The sequence below is a fragment of the Haliotis asinina genome, chromosome 4 (genome assembly GCF_037392515.1).
Source record: "Haliotis asinina isolate JCU_RB_2024 chromosome 4, JCU_Hal_asi_v2, whole genome shotgun sequence".
Taxonomy (NCBI): domain Eukaryota; kingdom Metazoa; phylum Mollusca; class Gastropoda; order Lepetellida; family Haliotidae; genus Haliotis; species Haliotis asinina.
Window position 1 is genome coordinate 55,682,454 of NC_090283.1, and position 10,876 is coordinate 55,693,329.

Genomic DNA, 10,876 nt, shown 5'->3' on the forward strand with positions numbered 1-10,876 from the left:
CTATGAACGGCAGGACACAGTTGGTGCATGTGCAAGGGAATCTCAATGCTGTACGCTACCGGGATGAAATTCTGAACCGTCCTACAATTGACGCTAGAAGGGAAATTTTCCAGCACGACAATGCAAGACCGCACACAGCACGCATTACCACGGATTTCCTTGCCAACAACAACATTACAGTTCTTCCATGGCCCTCAAAATCGCCGGATTTGAACCCAATTGAACATTTATGGGACCAATTGGGTAAACGGTTACGACGTCGACAGCCGCAGCCACAGACACGTCTACAGTTGGTGAATGCGTTGCGAGATGAGTGGAGAAGAATCCCACAAAGGCGGATACGACGTCTTATACAGTCAATGCCCAGGCGATGCAGAGCAGTGATTGATGCCCGTGGTGGTCACACCAGATACTGACTTTCTCACTATGCCATGGAAAATAGAGACGCTTAATACCACTGTGAATGATTGTATATGTCTTGACACACATTTGTTAATACCCGTGTGAATTATCATTGCTCAAGTTCCATTACTTTTTGTGCAATTTAAGTTAATAAATCATCTCTCATAACATTGGATTTTCACCTATGCGTTTCTTTTTTGGGCCAGTGTATTTCTAATCACGAACCATGAAGGATCTTTTTCATAATGTTAGTTTTCATGTAAATATTACATGTTTAAAAGAATTGAATTTGTTAACTGATATGTAAATAGGTAAATAATGTATGATTGGAAGTTTGAACGAGTAACTAAGATTGTTAGTGGCTGTATCCTCGAAGGGGGTTAAAGTACTGTAAAATTATTGTACTCCTGAGAGGGTACGTAAGTCCCAAAGCATTCAAAGTACATTGAAACTTTCCACTGTTTTTAATCGCAGAATATGTGTGCTTTAAATTTATGGCAATATTCGTGCCCATTCAACAATAACTGAAGAGATGATGTAAATCCGGCTATGATCCGTGAAGGTAGTTAGGGTGCCGTAAGTCCCCATGGTCTCGTGTCTGGTGATCTTCCTTTCAGTTGTTAGTGATCTTCAGCCTGTTTTCATTTTGTATTGTCCATAACAGTTTGTCAAATTTTACACTTCCACTTCCCTTTCTGTGATAATCTACTTATTTTACTGCTCGTTGCTGGCAGTGTTTTACATTCTAATTGTGTCCATTATGAATGTATAATTTTCAAGTCACGATATGGCTGAAATATTGCCAGTGTGAGTATAAATTTAAACGCACTCACTCGTCCGCTTCGCTTCGCTTCATGGAGGGGAATTTTGTGACACGTCAACTTGACACCTGCACGCTGCACGTTCATCTGCCTGACACCCTTTGTACACCCAGGAACACAACAGCGTCACCCCAGCACCCACCACGAGGAACTGGCTCGCCACTGGTGCCGACCTGGTTTGGATTCCCCTAACGGGTACAATGCGTGAAGCCAATTTCTGGTGTCACCTGCCGTGATGTTGCTGGAATATTTCTAAATGCGGCGTAAAATCATTGTCACACACTCATTCACTCGTTTGAAACCATTTACTGCAACTTTGAATATGACACAAGGAAACCCGTTTTTTCAGATTCGGGACAAACGTCGTTATGCAGCATGTCGTTTACATACAGCAGTGGAGCAGATCAAAATACACTACACTGGTCACAAGACTGTTCTGTGGGTTCAGCGTGCAGTCAACAATACTAGTAATTTAAATTCCTTATTACCGTATGTAATGTGAGTAGATGTGCTGTCATAGTTGGGTGAACGTGAAAAGGTACAAATGCAAGGTAGCTGTGTGTTTTGCCTAATGTTGAAGGAAGCTTCACCAGACTGGTGCGACTTAATAGGCATAAGAAGGCACATTAACCCTTCAAGAAACGTACGAGTGAGTGAGTGAGTTTAGTTTTACGTCGTTTTTAGTAATATTCCAGCCATATCACGGCGGGGGACACCAGAAAATGGGCTTCACACATTGAACTCATGTGGGAAATCGAACCCGGGTCTTCGGCATGACGAGCGAACGCTTTAACCACTAGGCTACCCCACCTCCCTCAGAAACGAACGAAAGAAGCGTTCCAACAATGTTAGAGTCAGTACACTCTTGATGCAATGTTCCGGGGACATGATACCCAGGTCGGCTGGTTTGTTAAGGATTTCGAAGTTTAAGATGTCAGTTATTGTGAACTTGTATGCATTAAATGCTTACATGTTTGAACATATCTTTCAAACGATGCTTGTTTAATTGTTGTATAACGCCGCTCTCAGCAATATTCCGGCTAAAGGACGCTGGTCTGGAAATAATAACTCAGTGGGGTTGCCGAGTGAATTAAACTGTTACCCCATTACAGCGTCCGATTGTCCATTATCTGTGAAAGCCATTTCTAGTGCCTCGAGTAGTGGGGCACGGAAACAACAAATACAATCTGTTTTAAATTGGATCGAAACACCGACGTTCGACATTCCCGTGTGACGTTCTAGGTACTAGACCATCGGGGTTATCTTTTGTTTCCTTGCTGACCCGTGAAGGTCTCGGGCTAAAATAGGCCTTCAGCAACCCATGCTTGCCATAAAAGGTGACTATGCTTGTGGTAAGAGGTGACTAACGGTGTCGGGTGGTGACACATGTCACCGGTTCACAATCACTGGATTGTCCGGTCTAGACTCGATTGTTTACAGACCGCCGACATATAGCTGGAATATTGCTGAGTGTGGCGTAAAACTAAACTCACTCACTCAATCACTCACTCACTGTGTCCTTGCTGCTGAACGTCGCACTCAATAATACATATGGCGGTGGTCCCTAATATCAATTCTAACCCGAATCTTCACGGGTACGGGGTTATGTTACACGTTTCACAGCCACCCGTCATGCAGCCACCCGTCATGCAGCCTTGTACTGTCAACTATTTGACCTTTTTTGGCACAACTCAAACAAACTTCCTTCATAGTGATCGTTCAAATACAGTTCCTAAATCCACCCCCTGCAACGTGATATTTATTACCCTTGGATAGGGTATCCTGGTACGATAAGAGGAATTACGTGAAGGTCCCTAACAATCGAGAGTGACTTTCCTGGCGATCAGGTTTAGTATTGGATTTATATCGTAGCTTGTCATTCATGAGTGTTTATTGAGGCACGTATGAGGAAAGCACCATGTTCACTCGAGTAGTGCTGTGTAAAGCCGTTTAAAACGGTACTTAACTACCCGCTAACCGCAACATAAAACAAAGAGGTGATTGTACGATTCCGACTACTCAACCAGCATTTCTCGGTGTTCTGTATTTTTTCCCAATGTATAACATTTTTTCCTCAAGGAACCAGGAGAAAAGTGTCTGAAAGGATCCTATGGTTTTGATTTTTTGTCCGGTGGTACTGACATTCTCAAATGACAGAATGTACTGACAGACCGCCGCCATATAGCTGGAATATTGCCGAGTGTGGCGTAAAACTAAACTCACTCACTCACTGTGTCCTTGTCGCTTAACGTCGCACGCAGTAATACATATGGCGGTGGTCCCAAATATCAATTCTAACCCGGATCTTCACGGGTAAAGGGTTATGTGACACGTTTTACAGCCACCAGTCTTGCAGGCACCCGTCTTGCAGGCACCCGTCATGCAGCCTTGTACTGTCAACTATTTGACCTTTTTTGGCACAACTCAAACAAGCTTCCTTCATAGTGAGCGTTCAAATACAGATCCTAAATCCACCCCCTGCAACGTGATATTTATTACCCTTGGATAGGGCATCCTGGTACGATAAGAGGAATCCCTAACAATCGAGAGTGACTTTCCTGGCCATCAGGTTTAGTATTGAATTTATATCGTAGCATGTAATTCATGAGTGTTTATTGAGGCACGTATGAGGAAAGCACCATGTTCACTCGAGTAGTGCTGTGTAAAGCCGTTTAAAACGGTACTTAACTACCCGCCAACCGGAACATAAAACAAAGAGGTGATTGTACGATTCCGACTACTGAACCAGCATTTCTCGGTGTTCTGTATTTTTTCCAATGCATAACATTTTTCCTCAAGGAACCAGGAGAAAAGTGTCTGAAAGGATCCTATGGTTTTGATTTTTTGTCCGGTGGTACTGACATTCTCAAATGACAGAATGTACTAACAGACCATCTAAAATTTCATTCATGATACTGGTAAATTTTGGAGAACGTAATTATGTAGTGTAGAAGCACATTTGTGGACCATGTAATACATCTCACTGTACACGGATGTCAAAGGCTCTTTGGAATTCAGTACATAAAGAGTATAACATGTCTGCAGGATGTGGTAATATGAGGAGTGTATTCACGTTCACGCTAATTATTTGCAATGAAGGAACATTATACATTTCAAGACACAACATACCACACCATGCATATTCCATTGTTCTCATGTGTGCCTGTGTGTTTTCGTGTGCGTGCGTGTGAGTAAAATATATATGTATTGATTTCATTAACGAACTACAATTAAAATGTGGATTATTCACCTATATAAAGCCGACATCAAGCCGACAGACGCTCCTTCACCTCCTATATGCCAACAATTGTAGCATAGGGGTGGACAAATTGTCGCCAAGTAGTTAAAAGAACTAAGAATAGAGATATTACAATTTGTAGAGTCAACGTGTGATTGTTTCCAGCAGTATGAGACCATACAGCGAATGTACTGTAAGTCCCCATGGTCCACATTATGTGGAGCTACCTTCAGTTGTTGGTAATCTAAAGCCCATTTCTATACTGTCTTGTCTGAATTTGCAATTCAATTTTTAGAGATCGATGCTAGGTTTAGTCTCAAATACTGTGATAGTTTGTTTTACTGTCCTTCATCGACACGTCCTTGGTCCCTAGTATGGTGATCTCCCATCTGGTGTTGGCGATCTATGGCCTGTTTTTATGTCCAAATGGTGATATTATTATTTTTTGAAGTTTCCACGCTAGTTTTAATACTAACTGTGATAGTCTAGTGGTTTTACTGTCCTTCGTAGACAGGTTCTTCATAATATGAATATATATTTCTTTTTAATATCACGCGTATACTCGTCACGATATGGCTGCAATATTGCCGACGTGACGTTAAATAGTAACTCACTCGCTCACTCGTCGACACGTTTTTATAATTTACCTGTATTTATGATGAATTTACAACTTGTTCTAGTCATGATATAGCTGAAATATGGCCGACGTGACTATGAAGTTTTACTCATTCATTCATAGGTTTGAGTCTGTTGTCAACATCGACGACACACTCCAGTAAACACAGGTATGTTGTTTGTTTCTCGGCTCACCCAGACATAGATAAAAGTGCCATTACCGAGCTTACTGTATATTGCAAGGGAATGTCAGATTACCATGCGTAGTACACAGTTGTTTGTGCAGTGAGTAAACTGTACACTAACTCACAATCGATAGCAAGCGCATTAAGTGCATGTTTAAAAAAAACTTGCTTTGCACGAACACACACACATTTCACTACAGCTCTTAATGTGCATTGCAGTTTACCATCAGAGGTGGATTACAGGCGCCGTCTAGACACAGGACTACACTGCATCGACTGTGAGTACTATTAACGTTTTAACCATTTCATGTTTCATTTAATTTGCTCTCGTAAATGGCATATATATGTTTGTTCTCAGAACATACAAGTGTACATCTCATGCATTTGGTCAGTTTACTTTTAAGGTGTCAGTTGTTTCCCGATGTATGCTTAGTGTGTGTGACCTCATATGACTGTGCATGTATTTGAATTACATGTGATCATAAGTGCTATATGGTATGTCGTACAGAGGAAAAACGTATTGTGTGATAGATCGTACCTGATGTCTGGTATGAGTTTAGGGAATCGAGGTATGTATATGTTAATTCGTTCTTGTTGTCTGTATGGAATACGAGAACTGAGGTATATATGTATTGATTCTTAGTTGCTGTCTGGTATGGGGTAAGGAACTGAGCTTTGTATGTATTGAATAGTACTTGTTGTCTGGTATGAGGTAAGGGAACTGAGGTATGTATGTATTAGTTCGTAGGTCTCTGGTATTGGGTAACGGAAGTGAGGAGTGTATTAATTCGTAGTTGCTGTCTGAATGGGGTAAGGGAACTGAGGTATGTATGTATTGATTCGTAGTTGTAGTCTGGTTCAGGGTAAGGAAACTGAGGTATGTATGTATTGATTCGTAGTTGTTGTCTTGTATGAGGTAAGGGAACTGAGGTATGTATGTATTGATTCGTAGTTGTAGTCTGGTTCAGGGTAAGGAAACTGAGGTATGTATGTATTGATTCGTAGTTGTTGTCTTGTATGGGGTAAGGGAACTGGGGTATGTATGTATTGATTCATAGTTGTTGTCTTGTATGGGGTAAGGGAACTGGGGTATGTATGTATTGATTCGTAGTTGTAGTCTGGTTCAGGGTAAGGAAACTGAGGTATGTATGTATTGATTCGTAGTTGTTGTCGTGTATGAGGTAAGGGAACTGAGGTATGTATGTATTGATTCGTAGTTGTAGTCTGGTTCAGGGTAAGGGAACTGGGGTATGTATGTATTGATTCGTAGTTGTAGTCTGGTTCAGGGTAAGGAAACTGAGGTATGTATGTATTGATTCGTAGTTGTTGTCGTGTATGAGGTAAGGGAACTGGGGTATGTATGTATTGATTCGTAGTTGTAGTCTGGTTCAGGGTAAGGGAACTGAGGTATGTATGTATTGATTCGTAGTTGTAGTCTGGTTCAGGGTAAGGAAACTGAGGTATGTATGTATTGATTCGTAGTTGTTGTCTTGTATGGGGTAAGGGAACTGAGGTATGTATGTATTGATTCGTAGTTGTAGTCTGGTTCAGGGTAAGGAAACTGAGGTATGTATGTATTGATTCGTAGTTGTTGTCTTGTATGGGGTAAGGGAACTGGGGTATGTATGTATTGATTCGTAGTTGTAGTCTGGTTCAGGGTAAGGAAACTGAGGTATGTATGTATTGATTCGTAGTTGTTGTCTTGTATGGGGTAAGGGAACTGAGGTATGTATGTATTGATTCGTAGTTGTTGTCTTGTATGGGGTAAGGGAACTGGGGTATGTATGTATTGATTCATAGTTGCTGTCTTGTATGAGGAAAGGGAACTGAGGTATGTATGTATTGATTCGTAGTTGTTGTCTTGTATGGGGTAAGGGAACTGGGGTATGTATGTATTGATTCATAGTTGCTGTCTTGTATGAGGTAAGGAAACTGAGGTATGTATGTATTGATTCGTAGTTGCTGTCTTGAATGAGGAAAGGGAACTGAGGTATGTATGTATTGATTCGTAGTTGTTGTCTTGTATGGGGTAAGGGAACTGAGGTATGTATGTATTGATTCGTAGTTGTAGTCTGGTTCAGGGTAAGGAAACTGAGGTATGTATGTATTGATTCGTAGTTGTTGTCTTGTATGGGGTAAGGGAACTGAGGTATGTATGTATTGATTCGTAGTTGTTGTCTTGTATGGGGTAAGGGAACTGGGGTATGTATGTATTGATTCATAGTTGCTGTCTTGTATGAGGAAAGGGAACTGAGGTATGTATGTATTGATTCGTAGTTGTTGTCTTGTATGGGGTAAGGGAACTGGGGTATGTATGTATTGATTCATAGTTGCTGTCTTGTATGAGGTAAGGAAACTGAGGTATGTATGTATTGATTCGTAGTTGTAGTCTGGTTCAGGGTAAGGAAACTGAGGTATGTATGTATTGATTCGTAGTTGTTGTCTTGTATGGGGTAAGGGAACTGAGGTATGTATGTATTGATTCGTAGTTGTAGTCTGGTTCAGGGTAAGGAAACTGAGGTATGTATGTATTGATTCGTAGTTGTTGTCTTGTATGGGGTAAGGGAACTGGGGTATGTATGTATTGATTCATAGTTGCTGTCTTGTATGAGGTAAGGAAACTGAGGTATGTATGTATTGATTCATAGTTGCTGTCTTGAATGAGGAAAGGGAACTGAGGTATGTATGTATTGATTCGTAGTTGTTGTCTTGTATGGGGTAAGGGAACTGAGGTATGTATGTATTGATTCGTAGTTGTAGTCTGGTTCAGGGTAAGGAAACTGAGGTATGTATGTATTGATTCGTAGTTGTTGTCTTGTATGGGGTAAGGGAACTGAGGTATGTATGTATTGATTCGTAGTTGTTGTCTTGTATGGGGTAAGGGAACTGGGGTATGTATGTATTGATTCATAGTTGCTGTCTTGTATGAGGAAAGGGAACTGAGGTATGTATGTATTGATTCGTAGTTGTTGTCTTGTATGGGGTAAGGGAACTGGGGTATGTATGTATTGATTCATAGTTGCTGTCTTGTATGAGGTAAGGAAACTGAGGTATGTATGTATTGATTCGTAGTTGTAGTCTGGTTCAGGGTATGAGAACTGAGGTATGTATGTATTAATTCATAGTTGCTGTCTGGTGTTAGGTAAGGGAACCGAGGTATGTATGTATTAATTCATAGGTATCTGGTATTGGATAACGGAACTGAGGAGTGTATTAATTCGTAGCTGCTGTCTCGTATAGGGTAATGGAACAGGGGTATGTATGTATTGATTCGTAGTTATCTGGTATGGGGTAACGGCACTGAGGAATGTATCAGTTCGTAGTGAGGGGTAAGGCTGAGGTATATATGTTTTAAAACTAAATAACACTATTTGGACAGTGAAATTTCAAAACAGGCTATAGATAGCCAACAACTGAAAGTAAATCACTATACTAGGGTCAACAACAAATTCAAAGAAACAGGGCACATGAAACAAGGAACAAAGAAAACATAAGTGAAAGGAGGAAAATGAAATCCCTAAACACTGGACAAGGACGCTTTTAACATGAACACAACATCGATGCAGAAAACATTCAGACAGTGAGTATTCACCTAATGATACAAACTATTGTATTTAGTTGGGACCGTATGTGAGTATTCAAATGATGTTCCCTGTTTCAAGTATAGCTATACACTAGATTATATGTTGTGACTTTTGTCTCAGTCAAGGTATGAGGAGGATATTTCATTGGTGAGCAATATGTCTGAAATATTGCCGATGTGACGTTAAGTATCCTCTCACTCACTCACTCACTCACTCACTCACTCACTCACTCACTCACTCACTCCATTTCTTGATGTAGAGTATCATGTGCTCGTTTGCAAGTGTTTCCGACATGGGCACGATTTTATTTCATAGTAGATCTGTGTCTTAAAACCAGTAAAATGCTGTATCAGTGAAATGGGTGCAACACACTCTAATATCATCGTGTATGTGATCCGGGTAGGTATGTTTGTGAAAGATCATCGGTTCTTTCTTGTATGGAGTTGGGCAACCGATATGCATATGAAAGATCAAGCGTGTTGCCTGGTGTGATCATCTGAGCCATGTCCTTGATACGATATTTTTTTGCATATCTATGCAGTCACATGGACTGTGGTATCGACTGTCACGTGTGTGTGAGCGTGAATAACTAACTGTGTTGTATTACGATCCCAACGCAATACTCGCTATTCAAATAACCCTATTATTAGTCAGTCCGTCGAGACTGCACCCTATCTCCTTTTATGTCAACATGCTACTTCGTAGGCATTGTTCACGTCAACGCCAGGAGTACTAATCAATTTTAGGTTGGAATTACAGCTCCATTGATATTAGTGTTTGCAATAGGCTTGTACGTGAATGGCGTGCTTTTGAAGCGTCGCTTTAAGTGCACCATGTTCAATAAACTAATGCTTAGTCTCTGGATATCTATAATTCTAACTGTAACAAACAAAAACCAAAACATATAAATTGTCCTGAACCTGGGGAAATCTAGACATGCTTAATGTAGTGCTTTAACATTGCAGAAGGGGCTTGGCAGTAGGGAAGACAATAAGGTTCAGTACTTTGTGATTAATTACCTGTTCAATACAATTCACAGAAAGTTACGCTCTTGAAATGGACAGAGCTAGTCCTCGAGAGTAGACAATGCCGTCTACCGATCTAATGCAACATGCTGCTTAACATGCATATTTTGATTGACATAGGAGAAAAGGACACCATAAAACTGCACCTAACTATTATTCACGATAAATTGTTCCCATACGTCGACTGCGTGTGTATTGTTATGTTTGTCAGTTCGCCAATATTCCAAACACTAATCGAGTTGAAATTATACTTCGATTGATATCGCTGTTAATAATATACATGTCAATGGCTCAATGGTGAAGCTGTGTTCAAACCTCTTGCTTGACTTAACATATTGATACATAGGGAACAGATTGGAAGATGCATAAATTATACGACCTATAGAACCTGCCACTATGAGTGAGTGAGTGGGTTTAGTCATTCGCAACACTCAGCCAAATTCCAGCTATATGGTGGAGTTAGGGGCGGTGGGTTAGCCTAGTGGTTAAAGCGTTCGCCCGTCACGCCGAAGACCAGGGTTCGATTCCCCACATGGGTACAATGTGTGAAGCCTATTTTCTGGTGTCCCCCGCCGTGATATTGCTGGAATATTGCTAAAAGCGGCGTAAAACTAAACTAAACTCACTCACTCACTCACAACTCGAGTTAATATTATGCTTCGATCAATAGAATGTAAATCTTAGGTTAAAGTTTCCTACTGAGAGACTCGTATCACCTGGGACCTTAAGGTTTGTGCTGACGTGATACTTTAGGCATGGGATAAGATTTTAAACACAAACAACTATTCCAGATTATACACTTAGGAACACAGACAGGGACCAGCGCTAAGGTGGTTAGATTTAGATGACGTGTGTACACGCACAAGGATGACATGTGAGCGTGTGATCTTATCAGGTAAGATTTACAGGTTAGTAAACTAGCACACTGCATCACGTGTCAGCATAATTATGGTCATATTTCAATGCATATTGTAACTGGCGTCCAAATCTTACTTGCAGAGGAATG